The following is a 14,128-nucleotide window of genomic DNA, read 5'->3' as shown; positions in this document are numbered from 1 at the left end:
ATATATTTCTTTTGCCACTAATACATGCTGCAAAAGACTTTAGAACATATAACTGTTCCGCTGAACGGCAAATATACATTTCTTTTGCCACTAATAAATGCCACAAAAGGCTTTAGAACATATAACTGCACTGCTGAGCGTCAAATATTTTTTTCTTTTCCACTAATACATGCCACAAAAGGCTTTAGAACATATAATTGCACCACTGAATGGCAAATATATATTTCTTTTGCCACTAATAAATGCTACAAAAGGCTTTAGAACATGTAACTGCAGCACTGAACGGCAAATATATTTTTCCTTTTCCACTAATACATGCCACAAAATGCTTTATAACATATAACTGCACCACTAAACGGCAAAAAAAAAAATTATTTTACCACTAATTCACACCCCAAAAGGCTTTAGAACATATAACTGCAACACCGAACGCCAAATATATATTTCTTTTTCCACTTCAACAGACCACAAAAGGCTTTAGAACATATAACTGCACTGCTGAACGGCAAATATATTTTATTTTTGTCACTAATACACGCCACAACAGGTCTTTAGAACATATAACTGCACTGCTGAACGGCAAATATATATTTTATTTTTCCACTAATACACGCCACAAAAGGCTTTAGAACATATAAGTGCACCGCTGAACGGCAAATATATATTTCTTTTGCCACTAATACATGCCACAAAAGGCTTTAGAACATATAACTGAACTGCTAAATGGCAAATATATTTTACTTTTGCCACTAATACACTTCACAAAAGGCTTTAGAACATATAACTGCATCACTGAACGGCAAATATATTTTTTCTTTTTCCACTAATATACGCCACAAAAGTCTTTAGAACATATAACTGCACTGCTGAACGGCAAATATATATTTCTTTTGCCACTAATACATGCTACAAAAGGCTTTAAAACATATAACTGCACTACTTAAACGGCAAATATATTTTTCCTTTTCCACTAATACATGCCACAGCTGAACTGCAGCTGAACTGCAAATGTATTTTACTTTTTTCACTAATACATGCCACAAAAGGATTTAGAACATATAACTGCACCACTGAACAGCAAATATATTTTTTCTTTTTCCACTAATTCACACCACAAAAGGCTTTAGAACATATAACTGCAACACTGAGCGGCAAATATATTTTTCTTTTTCCATTTATACACACCACAAAAGGCTTTAGAACATATAACTGCACTGCTGAACGACAGATAAATTAGATTTTTGCCACAACAGGTCTTTAGAACATATAACTGCACTGCTGAACGGCAAATCTATTTTTTTTTTCACTAATACATGCCACAAAAGGCTTTAGAACATATAAGTGCACCGCTGAACGGCCAATATATTTTACTTTTGCCACTAATACACGCCACAAAAAGGCTTTAGAATATATAACTGCACTAGAACATATATATATATTTCTTTTGCCACTAATACACGTCACAAAATGCTTTAGAACATATAACTGCACCGCTGAACGGCCAATATATGCTACTTTTGACACTAATACACGCCACAAAAGGCTTTAGAACATATAACTGCACCACTGTATGGCAAACATGTTTTTTTCTTTTTCCACTAATACACTCCGCAAAATGCTTTAGAACATATAACTGCACCATTGAACAGCAAATCTATTTTTCTTTTGCCACTAATACACACCACAAAAAGCTTTAGAATATATAACTGCACTGCTGAATGGCAAATATATTTTTTAATTTTTCCACTAATACACGCCACAACAGGACTTTAGAACATATTACTGCACTGCTGAACGGCAAATATATTTTTTATTTTTCCACTAATACACGCCATAAAAGGCTATAGAATATATAAGTGCACCGCTGAACGGCGAATATATATTTCTTTTGCAACTAATACATGCCACAAAAGGTTTTAGAACATATAACTGCAACGCTAAATGGCAAATATATTTTACTTTTCCCATTAAAACACTCCACAAAAGGCTTTAGAACACATAACTGCACCGCTGAACGGCCAATATATTTAACTTTTGCCACTAATACACGCCACAAAAGGCTTTAGAACAAATATCTGCACTGGAGAACGGCAAATATATGTTTTTTCTTTTGCACTAATAAATGCCACAAAAGGCTTTAGAACATATAACTGCACCAATTAATGGCAAATATATTTTTCCTTTTCCACTAATACATGCCACAAAAGGCTTTAGAACATATAACTGCACCACTGATCCCCAGTCAGTGCAGCAAGGTGTAATAGAATTGTTCCTAATATTCAGGCTGTAAGCTCCCCTACCGAACCCTGTTTAACATAAATGCAGTGGTATGGTTCCTCCCTATCCTTTCCCTACACCTTGAATAATCTTTCCCTGCACTTGTAATTAGTTTTTTTTAGCACAATGAAGTCGTTCCTAACACTGTCTCTAGCTGCTGATGTCTCTCTCTGCACTAAGTACACTGGAAAATGGCATAATCCAAGTTATCTGAGTCTATTTATAGGGCTGTGACATCACAGAGCTGCCTGCCTGCTATTTGGCTGCATGCATGGCATTATGAGTGATCCTGCCCTCCCAGAGTTCATTGCTCCATGTCCTCACACGTGTAGCAGCCAATTTAGGAAAAAACTGGGTATTCGTTACTATGAATCGTGAGAAAATTTGGCTTTGGTGCGAATCATATTTTTTTAAGGTTTAATTTGTGCAAGAGTAGTAAAAACAGAAAAAAACTACAGATATTTGGAATTGCTATAATTGTACTGACACAGCTACATAGCAAAATTTATAAGTTAATAGTTTTGGACGCGAATATTCGAATCACAAATTTTAATCGTGAATATCGCCACATCGAGAATTTGCAAAGATTTAGAATATAGTGCTATATATTTGTATTTGCTAATTTTCTTGATTTTTTTCATATGAACCCATGATCCCTCCCTACCTATTGCTTGTGGGTCAATAAGAAGGCTGCAATGTCTTTGTCTGAGCTTAGCAACATCCCTAGCAACCAATAGGAAAGTTCCCTGCCCCTTACTATATAAGAACCTCCCCAGCAGCCATTTTCTGCAGTTTTTTGCAGTTCTGAGAGAGACAGCAGTGTCATTGCTGTGCTCTGTGGTTTGCTGTGTCATTACATTAGATTTTACATTTTTTATCTTATACATATAATGTAGATAGATAGTGGGAAATAGTCAGTGTAGATTAGATCTTGATATAGTGTAGCTGATAGGTTCCAGTGCAGGGTGTTAGGTAGTGTAGCAGGTTCTGCTGTCCATACATACATGCTACAGACATAGTGCTGTGATGTCACAGGTTCACAACAATACTTAGTGAACCAATCAGTAATACAGATGTAGCAGGGTTAGCACTCAAGCTCTTAACTCAAATTTCTTAACTCATCCCGTTATCTCGAGACAAAAGCCATTGAAATGCAATTGAAGGTGTTTGCTGAACGCATTTAGTTTAGATAACACGTCTCATAAAGCATGAGTGTTAACTCTACTACATCCGTATGTAGTCAGACCTGCTAAAATGTGAAGTCACACGTATTGACCCAAAACATGCGCATCATTAATTGCTGATTTGTGAATATATTGGAGCACTCTATCTGCATTTAAAGCTATTGTAATGTTCTGCCGTGCCAACCATTTTCTCCAGTCTCAGGAAACTTCTAGCAGCTTGAAAAATGTAGCAAAAGTGACCCACGCCTGTATTGCGCACGCAATACGCACATACAGTCATGTGAAAAAATTAGGACACCCTTTGAAAGCATGTGGTTTTTTGTAACATTTTTAATAAAAGGTTATTTCATCTCCGTTTCAACAATACAGAGAGATTAAAGTAATCCAACTAAACAAAGAAAACTGAAGAAAAGTCTTTTCCAGATCTTCTGTAAATGTCATTCTACAAAAATGCCTATTCTAACTGAGGAAAAAGATAGGACACCCTCACATGTATTCCCTCTTAAATTGGCTCAGATCTCACACAGGTATATCACACCAGGTGCACATAATTAGTAGATCGTTACTCTGCATGTTGAATGAGGCTTGCCCTATTTAAACCTCAGACATTTAGTTTGGTGTGCTCCTGACTGTTGAAGTGAGAGTGAGCACCATGGTGAGAGCAAAAGAGCTGTCAGAGGACTTCAGAAAAAAGATTGTAGCAGCCTATGAGTCTGGGAAGGGATTTAAAAAGATCTCAAAAGATTTTGAAATCAGCCATTCCACTGTCCGGAAGATAGTCTACAAGTGGAGGGCTTTCAAAACAACTGCCAACATGCCCAGGACTGGTCGCCCCAGCAAGTTCACCCCAAGAGCAGACCGCAAGATGCTAAAAGAGGTCTCCAAAAACCCTAAAGTGTCATCTCGAGAACTACAGCAGGCTCTGGCTACTGTTGATGTAGAAGTACATGCCTCTACAATCAGAAAGAGACTGTACAAGTTTAACTTGCATGGGAGGTGTGCAAGGAGGAAACCTTTGCTTTCCAAAAGAAACATCGAGGCCAGACTGACATTTGCCAGAGATAAAGTTGACAAAGACCAGGACTTCTGGAATAATGTTCTTTGGACAGATGAGTCCAAAATTGAATTATTTGGACACAACAGCAGAGGACATGTTTGGCGTAAACCAAACACAGCATTCCAAGAAAAGAACCTCATACCAACTGTGAAGCATGGAGGTGGAAGTGTCATGGTTTGGGGCTGCTTTGCTGCAGCAGGACCTGGTCAGCTCACCATCATAGAATCCACGATGAATTCTACTGTGTATCAGAAGGTGCTTGAAGAACATGTGAGACCATCAGTTAGAAAATTAAAGCTGAAGCGGAACTGGACCATGCAACATGACAATGACCCAAAACATACTAGTAAATCAACCAAAGATTGGCTGAAAAAGAAGAAATGGAGAGTCCTGGAATGGCCAAGTCAAAGTCCAGATTTGAATCCCATTGAGATGCTGTGGGGTGACTTGAAAAGGGCTGTACGTGCAAGAAACCCCTCAAACATCTCACAGCTGAAAAAGTTCTGCATTGAGGAGTGGGGTAAAATTTCCTCAGACCGATGTCGAAGACTGGTAGATGGCTACAAGAACCGTCTCACTGCAGTTATTTCAGCCAAAGGAGGTAACACTCGCTATTAGGGGCAAGGGTGTCCTATCTTTTTCCTCAGTTAGAATAGGCATTTTTGTAGAATGACATTTACAGAAGATCTTGAAAAGACTTTTCTTCAGTTTTCTTTGGTTAGTCGGATTACTTTAATCTCTCTGTATTGTTGAAACGGAGATGAAATAACCTTTTATTAAAAATGTTACAAAAAACCACATGCTTTCAAAGGGTGTCCTAATTTTTTCACATGACTGTATTACATTGGCAATTTTTGCAATCAAGAAAATAATGGCAAATTTGAAAATTTGCAAATTTATGAAGAATATTCACCCACATATTGGCAAAATATAGCCAATTCGAATATTGCCCCTGCCGCTCATCACTATAAGGTATGTGTACTCCAGAATGGTGCCATTAAAAACTATAATTTGTCCTAAAAAAACAAGATATCATATGACATTCGGATATTTTTTTTTTTAAAGTTATAGTTCTTGGTAGTGTTGAGTGAATCGACGTTAACAAAGTGTAAATTTATCAGAATTTTAGAAAATTAATTAATTTGCCACAAATCCAAACTTTTTGGCTCTTCATGGTAATGACTAAATTTTTCCTGAAATGGCAGTAAAAAACAAAAAAAAAAAAAACATACTCACCTCATTCAGTTGATAATGGAGAGGCCGTCGTGGCCATCTTGACTGAAGAAAACACGCTGACATGTGATGTCAGCACATACGAGAATTGGTTTGTTTTCTTTAATCAAGATAGCCGCAGCAACCTTTTCACGATGAAATGTTTGAGGTTCGTAAGTATTTTTTTTTAACCCCCTGATTAACCCCCTGATAGACTGAATGTAATAGATGCCGTAATCAGCGTTGAACATTGCATCTGAGGGATTAAATGATGGGGGTTGGTGCGATCGCCATTCCCCATACAATGGAATGTGTTTTGTTACAAGTAATTTGCAATGTGGGAGGTGAACGCATTTCACCTGCACTGAATCCGGACCCATTCATTTCTATGGGGCTGTGAACACGAGCAGTGATTTTCGCACATCACTTGTGCGTTGCATGAAAATCGCAGCATGCTCTATATTGTGCGTTTTTCACATAATGCAGGCCCCATAGAAGTGAATGGGGCTGTGTGAAAATCGCACGCATCCGCAAGCAAGTGCGGATGTGGTGCGATTTTCAGGCATGGTTGCTAGGAGATGATCGGGATGGGGACCCGATCATTATTATTTTCCCTTAATAACATGGTTATAAGGGAAAATAATAGCATTCTTAATACAGATTGCTTAGTAAAATAGGGATGGAGGGATTAAAAAAAAAATATATAAATTAACTCACCTCATCCACTTGTTCACACAGCCCGGCTTCTCTTCTGTCTTCTTCTTTGATGACCAGGAGAAAAAGGACCTGTGGTGACGTCACTGCCCACATCACATGGTCCATCACCATGCAGGTGGAAAAAGTATGTGAACCCTTGGATTTAATAACTGGTTGAACCTCCTTTGGCAGCAATAACTTCAACCAAAGTTTTCTGTAGTTGCAGATCAGACGTGCACAACGGTCAGGAGTAATTCTTGACCATTCCTCTTTACAGAACTGTTTCAGTTCAGCAATATTCTTGGGATGTCTGGTGTGAATCGCTTTCTTGAGGTCATGCCACAGCATCTCAATCGGGTTGAGGTCAGGAATCAGACTGGGCCACTCCAGAAGGCGTATTTTCTTCTGTTTAAGCCATTCTGTTGTTTATTTACTTCTATGCTTTGGGTCGTTGTCCTGTTGCAACACCCATCTTCTATTGAGCTTCAGCTGCTGGACAGGTGGCCTTAGGTTCTCCTGCAAAATGTCTCGATAAACTTGGGAATTAATTTTTCCTTCGATGATAGCAATCCGTCCAGGCCCTGACGCAGCAAAGCAGCCCCAAACCATGATGCCCCCACCACCATACTTCACAGTTGGGATGAGGTTTTGATGTTGTTGTGCTGTGCCTCTTTTTCTACACACATAGTGTTGTGTGTTTCTTCTAAACAACTCAACTTTGGTTTCAGCTGTCCACAGAATATTTTGCCAGTACTGCTGTGGAACATCCAGGTGCTCTTGTGCAAACTGTAAATGTGCAGCAATGTTTTTTTTGGACAGCAGTGGCTTCCTCTGTGGTATCCTAGCATGAAATCCATTCTTGTTTAGTGTTTTACGTATTGTAGATTCGCTAACAGGAATGTTAGCATATGCCAGAGACTTTTGTAAGTCTTTAGCTGACACTCTAGGATTCTTCTTCACCTCATTGAGCAGTCTGCGCTGTGCTCTTGCAGTCATCTTTACAGGACGGCCACTCCTAGGGAGAGTAGCAGCAGTGCTGGACTTTCTTCATTTATAGACAATTTGTCTTACCGTGGACTGATGAACAGCAAGGCTTTTGGAGATCCTTTTATAACCCTTTCCAGCTTTATGCAAGTCAACAATTCTTAATTATAGGTCTTTTGAGAGCTCTTTTGTGCGAGGCATCATTCACATCAGGAAATGCTTCTTGTGAAAAGCAAACCCAGAACTGGTGTATGTTTTTTATAGGGCAGGGCAACTGTAACCAACACCTCCCCAATCTCATCTCATTGATTGGACTCTAGTTGGCTGACACCTCACTCCAATTAGCTTTTGGAGATGTCATTAGTCTAGGGGTTCACATACTGTGAATGTTTACATGGTGTGTTAAAAAAAAACAAGGTAACATTTAATTCTTTGTGTGTTATTAGTTTAAGAAGACTGTGATTGTCTATTGTTGTGACTTAGATGAAGATCAAATCACATTTTATGACCAATTTGTGCAGAAATCCATATCATTCCAAAGGGTTCACATACTTTTTCTTGCAACTGTATATAGTTGTCAGCTCTCCTCCCCTTTATCCTACGCATTAGGAATTTGGTTGCTTTATCGCCATGAGCGAAAAATTTGTGTTGGGAGTTCATATAGTATTTGGCAGCTTTAGCTAGCAAAAGGGCCTTAAGTTCTGCTCTAAGATTCGATAGTTCCTGTAGATGGGAGTCAGTAGGGTTCTTTTTGTGGCAGGACTCAAGTTGTTGAATGTTCTTAAGGGCCTCGTCAATCGCTTTCTCCCTCAAACTTTTTTGGTGTGATCCAATATTGATGAATTGGCCTCTAATGTAGGGTTTGTGTGCGTCCCACAGGGTGTTGGCAGAGAGATCAGCGTGCTCGTTTAGGGAAAAATATTCCCTAATGTGCTTGGTTACCGAATCAAGTGTGGTTTGGTGTCCCAATAGCGATTCATTGAGTCGCCAGTTGTAGCATGTGGGGTTGCCATTTGGGGCCATCACTGAAAGGAAAATTGGGGAATGGTCAGAGAGGTGCATGGAGCCTATTGAGGCCTCTCTACAAAGGTGTAAATGTTCTTTGGAGATAAACAGATAGTCTAGGCAATGATAGGTACCATGCACCGGGGAGTAAAATGTATAATCTAACGTGTTGGGATGACATGTCCGCCATACGTCAATCAAATATAAGTTCCAAAAACTGTCACGTATGGCTTTAAGGGACTTGTGGGATTGGGATGATCTATGGGTTGATGTATCTACTTACGGATTCAAGGAGACGTTCAAATCTTCCCCCAGGATCACTATCCCTTCCTTTAAGGAGTCAATGAGTGGGTGAATATTTGAAAAACATTGGGTTTGGTTAGAGTTGGGGGCATATAGGTTTATGAAGGTATAGGTTTGTGGGCCTATGGTACCTTTGACTAGGATGAATCTTCTCATCGGGATCTTGAGTGTGGTCTGCATATATAAAGGCGATTTTCCCATGGAACCCTATACTGACTCCACCTGAGGCCGAGGTACTTCTCCCACAGTTATACCAATGGGAGTAATGGGAGAAGTTTGGGTAGTGGTTGAATCGAAAGTGCGTCTCCTGGAGAAACACAACTCCAATCCCAGCTTTCCTCAGGACAGTGAAAATTTTGCTCCGTTTTGAAGGAGAATGGAAGCCCTTTACATTATATGAGGCTATGTGGAGGTCAGCCATTACAGAAGGTGTGAGTAAGGGTACCTTGGGGCCATTGATGTGTCCTCTAGGAGAGCGCACTGACAGTTGGGGCTCCGCCGTCTTGTCCTGGATGTGGACCGGAGGATAGGGTAATAAACAAACAAAAAACATATTAAGACAACAGAACAAAAATAAAGCTGCATACAAGTATATGCCATAGACATTCGGGGGGAAAAATTGGTCAGTTGAGCGGGTAGGTGACCGTGTAGCACCCTGATGAGGGCTAGGGGGTGAAAGGCGAGCATGGGTCTAGCATTTTGTAATCGGTATGTCAGGGAAACAACATGCTATACTTATCAGAACTATGGCAAGTCCGGTAGCACTAGGGTGTAGTTGAAACATGGAACTCTCAGGAAGTGATGAGTGGTGGAAGAAGGACCAGAGTTAGGGTCCAGTTAAGGGTCCTGGGAGAGGCTTTGGGAGGAAGCTGGTGGCCCTTTTCTTGGATATCGACGACTTCGGAGTACACTGAATTTTAAAGGGAGCGACTTTAGGGTGGTCTGGTAGGTCTCCTAAATCATGATAGAGCTCCCAGTTATCTATCTGCATGAGGGAGATGTCCAGATGCTCATAGATAGCCTCAAGGTCAGAGTAGGCCGAGATGTTGAGCCGCTAGCCTGAATAGGCACAGTTCAGTAATTCCTATCAGCTATACTATATCACTATCTAACCTACACTGACTATCTCCCACTAACTATCTATATTATATGAGCTAACTAACTATCTAATGTAATTGACTCATAAATGTAAATGACTCAGCAAAGCGCAGAGCACAGTAATGACACTGCTCTCTCGATCTCTCAGAACTGCAAAAAAATGCAGAAAATAGCTGCTGGGGAGGTTCTTATATATTAAGGGATAGGCAACTTTCCTATTGGTTGCTAGGGATGTTGCTAAGCCCAGATAAAAATATTGCAGCCTCTCATTGGCCCACAAGCAAGAAGCAGTAGGGGACTGATGAAAAAAAAATCTAGAATATTCGCAATTCCGAAGATATAGCACTACATTCTAAATCTTCGAGAATTCTCGAAGTGCCGATATTCGAGATAAAAATTAGCAATTAGAATATTCGCCATCAACACTATACACCACTCGCATTCCTACTAAACCTGGGAGGCTATATAGAGGGCCCTGGGGGGAGGCGGCCCGTTGCACATGCAAACATCAATTTAGACATGATAATTGTGATAAATTGGCTTAGCTGCTAATCTTATTTCTGGAATTGGCACAGTTAGGTCTAGTTCATGCGTCTGTGTCCGTTATAACATCTGTGACAAGATGGTCAGTGGTTAATTTGTGTAGCTGACCATGATGGACCCATGTTTGGTTGGTTTGTCTGTATTTTGCCCTCTGTATTCCATGGATACTGCTAGGCTGAAAATGTATTCAGAAAATATTCTAGCAACGATCCATGAAAACCAAAGACGAAACACGGATGCCATCCGTGTTGTTTCTGTGGTTTTTTACTGACCCATAGATTATATTGTGCGTGAGGGAACCATAATCATGGGAAAAAAATAGGACATGCTTCCCTGGGGTGAGCAGAGACCCACGATCTGTGGAAAACCACTGATGTGTGACTACAAACATTAAAGTGGTTGTGTCACTTCTGCAAATGGTATTTGTCATGTAGATAAAGTTAATGCAAGGCACTTACTAATGTATTGTGATTGTCCCTGTTACCTCCTTTGCTGGCTTCACTCATGTTTCCATCACATAATACCCTGCTTGTATCCAGGGGTTTCACATTGCAGAATTCCATATTTCCAATCCACAATTTGTAGGATAAGAGAAAACGATAACTTGAACTGTTTCTGAGCCCTTAAACCTTTACCGTCTGTTTTTCATCTTTGAGGTGACTTAAAGTAATTACTCTATACAGCTGCTTTCAAACGCAGGTTATTAATGATACCCATTTGTTATGATCATACTGCTGTTCGAAGCTTGGAAGTGACAGGGTCTTTGTCACTTCAGGCAATCCCAACCAGCGAGACTTAATGATTCATGAAGCAAAGCTCCAAAAAAAATAATTTATATTTACTTACTTTCACCTGAGGCTTGGCTTCTTATTTTCCGATCTTTTTTAAAAATTTAAAAAGTAATGCCACAGATTTTCATAACATTTTAATTTGATTTTCAAAGATCTCTTTGCAGGGGTGTTCAAAAGTTTAAATAACTCATGCTGCTTGCTACGTGAAAGCTTGGAGCAATCCTATTCCCATACTTCGTAGATGATGTAAATAGAATCACTGAGAAGATTCACTGAGGAAAACTGGGAGACAGATTTATTCTACAGTAGGCAAAGACATAAATCAAAATATTTTATGAAATATATTTTACCATTTTCAAAGAAAAGTCTAACTTTGAAGAAACACAGACTATAGATATCCAGATACAACATATGGATTTTCCCATCTGCCCTGTCTGCACAGGGTACGAAATTCAGACTGCATAATATGCAGTCTTATATAGCAGAGTGTTTCAATTATATATAATGTTGAGCAAATCAAAGTATCTGAAGGGGACTGAAATCTGAATTTCAGGAAAAATTAGGTTTGTCATTGATTTTCCCTGAAATGGCAGTAAAAAAAAACAAATAACATACTCACTTCATCTATTTAAATGCCACTCGTCATGACCATCTTGATTGAGGTATGTATCCCTTAAAGGAGATGTTCAAGAGTGTGTGTGTGACGGGGGGGAGGGGGGGTTGGCAAACCTTCCTGTTCCCCACTTTGCTGAACCAGCAAAGGGAAGATTACTTAGCTGCTTTCCAGTGTTGGTTTCCCGCTCCTTCTCCTTCAGGCCTGTAGAGCTCTGCTGGGTTCCCTCTCTGTAGATATCCGGTTTGACCTCGCAGCAGCCAATTAGTGGCATGGTGGAGACCGGATAACCTTGTGTCATTTGACCTAAAATGGCAACTACCTGGTAGCAATCAGATGAATGTATATAAGAACTGCCCTACAGCATTTCTCGCCCTCCGAGGAGTCCTCTCACCCAACCCAGGTGTCTGTGCTGGAATCTATCTATCTATCTATCTATCTGCTGCTGAAAGTTCCCAAGAATACATTGGTCTCCATAATTCTTAAATGTAAGAAGTTTGGAACCTTCTTAGAGCTGGCCGCCCAACCAAATTTAAGTAATTGGGGAGAAGGGCCTTGGTAAAATAGGTGACCAAGAATATTCACTAAAGAACTCTCAGACTGTGAGAAAAAAAGATTCTCTAGTCTGATCAAACCAAGATTGAACTTTTTGGCCTCAATTCTAAGCATCATGTTTCGAGAAAACCAGGCACTGCCCAATACAATCTGTACAGTAAAGCATGGTAGTGGCAGTGTTATGCTGTGAGGGTGTTTTTCATCGGCTGGGACAGGGACATTGGCCAGGGTTGAGGGAATGCTGAATGGAGTAAAGTACAGAGATATTAATGAAAACCTGATGCAGAGCGCTCTGGACCTCAGACTGGGCCAAAGGTTCACCTCCCAAAAGACAATAACTGTTAAGAAACAGCCAAGACAATGAAGTAGTGGCTTACGGACAATTCAGTGAATGTCATTGAGTTGGCCAGCCAGAGCTATGACTTGAACCCAATCGAACATCCCGGGAGAGATCTGAAAATGGCGGTCCACCGACAGAGCTTTAGAGGATTTGCAGAGTGTGTTGACATTTAACTTCAGGACATGGCAATAAAATGGCAGACTTTCCCTAAATCATCCAGAAGATTAGGAGATTCTACTAATTAAATTAAATGTGCCCTTTTTACAAATATCATGGTCTTTCAGATAAATAAAATTATTTTTCGCCCTGAGTTTAACTTTAGAACACCACTGGTAGAAAGATGGGCAATATTAAACGTATGACATTAAACAAATAAATGAATTTATGCTTTTACAAATTGAACAGTGGCAAATAATGAAACTGTTATTTTATTATGAGCATAACAAGAGAGATCAAAATGAAATTACAAAGCTTTTCAAAGACGATTCATCATCAGCAGTTTAAAGAATGTAATCATTTCCTCAATAGCGACTAATATAATTGTGTGCAATGGATAATTCACAGAATTTACAGCAAAGCAGGAATGTGTAATTGTTTCCCCTGACTTCATGCTTCAGATGTTTATAACCCCATGTACCTATCTTTCCAGAAATAGTTCCTTTCGTGTATTTTGCTTTGTCTCTGATATTGTGTTGATTATCCCCATTTTCTTGAATGGAGCTGAGCTTTCATACTATGAACAAGAACATTGCTGGAAAAAAATAAAACCTTTTTTTTCTTATTTAAAGAGCACCTGTGTGTATTTCTACAAATAAAGAAATTTGAAGACATCTTGTTCAAGATCTCTGCAATGTGTTATTACCCTGTTACTCCTCCTAAAAACGTATGAATACAGTAAAATGATGACTACTGGGCATTACCATTCCTCTTGTCAAACAGGTGTGCTCCAACACAGTCTAAGGGCTTATGCACACGACCGTATGCCCTCCGAGACATACAGTCCGTGAGCGGGCCATATGACCCGGAGCGGCATACATCGTGCGCACGGGAGCGCACAGCATCATAGGTTACTATGCGCACAATGTTACTCCCGTGCGCACAATGTATGCCGCTCTGGGACATATGGCCAGCTCACGGACTGTATGTCTCGGATGGCATACGGTCGTGTGCATGAGCTCTAACACTGATTGGAGAGTGTTAGAGTCCTTTACACTGACTGATTATCTGACAGATGATTGGGAACAAAGCAGATGCTCTCAATGACATCGGAGGTGACTGCTACATTTACAGGCAGCGATCAACTTGGCTGTATGGGTACAATTGACAAGAAATCGCTTGTCCCCACAGAAAATCATTTCCAGTGCAGCAGATCGCTGTTTCTACACCACAATCTTCTGTGCAGGCACAAGGATTTTCAGTGCCAGCAGACCAATACAATCACCAGACCTGATACAGAAATCCAGAAGAAGA

The sequence above is a fragment of the Bufo gargarizans genome, chromosome 3 (assembly GCF_014858855.1).
Source record: "Bufo gargarizans isolate SCDJY-AF-19 chromosome 3, ASM1485885v1, whole genome shotgun sequence".
NCBI classification, from domain to species: Eukaryota; Metazoa; Chordata; class Amphibia; order Anura; family Bufonidae; genus Bufo; species Bufo gargarizans.
The sequence above is the reverse complement of the archived record's forward strand: the minus strand, read 5'-3'. Positions refer to the sequence as shown.